This window comes from Fukomys damarensis, unplaced genomic scaffold, assembly GCF_012274545.1.
Source record: "Fukomys damarensis isolate Sample0158 unplaced genomic scaffold, DMR_v1.0_HiC HiC_scaffold_4, whole genome shotgun sequence".
NCBI lineage: Eukaryota > Metazoa > Chordata > Mammalia > Rodentia > Bathyergidae > Fukomys > Fukomys damarensis.
The window spans coordinates 50,174,790-50,175,775 of NW_022900916.1; the positions used below are offsets into that span (position 1 = coordinate 50,174,790).

General features: G+C 35.6%; 1 pseudogene; it reads right to left on the bottom strand.

The window, feature by feature from the left end:
- Positions 1-295: 295 nt before the first annotated feature.
- Positions 296-389, bottom strand: LOC117284213 (annotated as a pseudogene).
- Between the last annotated feature and the right edge of the window lie 597 nt (positions 390-986).

Below are 986 nucleotides of genomic sequence, written 5' to 3' on the forward strand. Positions count from 1 at the left end.
ACTTCAAGACCTAAGAGGTCTGACAATGGTCAAAAGGGTTTTATCCAACCTCCCTGAATATGGATGACTCTTGGAAGGATAAGATGAAACAAGGAAAAGCAATAATTTAAACAGGCAAATTTATACTAAAAATGGATTTGCATATCGTAAAATGATAAACCTGTCATATAAAGGAAGATCATGAGCTCAGTTAAAATACAGAGAAATAAAAATTTATCAATTTTGTGCTACCAATCATAATTTGTATATGCCATCAAATTTTAAAGAAATGATTAAAGAATGCTTTAACTTTCAAACTGTCTTGGTTTAAGCTTTGAGTTTAATGTGATACTCTCAGAGAAACTTCCCTAGTAACTAACTATAGAAATGATCCCTGCAAGTACAGCCTTGAATTTAAAGTCCCAAGACATTGTGTACCGGAAAATAACAACTACAATGGTTATGTTTATCATTCAAGTGAGGCAAGGGTTTTGATCCAAATATTTACTCTAAATAAATCAAAAGGCAAAGATTCAGTTAATACCTTGGGATCTGAAATCACAGAGATTATTCACAAGGAGTGTGTATCTTGAACTTAGCAGAGTGAACTTAGTTTGCAGTAAATAGTGTGATAGTTCTTATTGTTATTACCTTCAACCTCTAACTGACTAAGGGAAGAAGCAGGATCTTTATGGGAACCTATGCAGTTCTCCTTACTAATGGTGTTGTAGTAGGTATGGGAAGCAAGAGAGAAGTTTGAAGTTGCCAAATTATCTTGCATACTGGAGTTTCTAATTCTCTTGTTTGTTGACCCAAAAGCCATATTCCATCCCTCAGGCAGTGAGGGTAAGAGCGGGGAGGCACAGCTCAGAGACACATTTAAATCATCTCGTTAAATCTACGGTGCTGTCACCTGTGGAGATAAGCCAACTCTCTTGCTCCTATTTACAGTTGTGGTTTAAAACTGTAGGTATAAAGGTAAATTTCACAGGCAGGTAGATTATAGA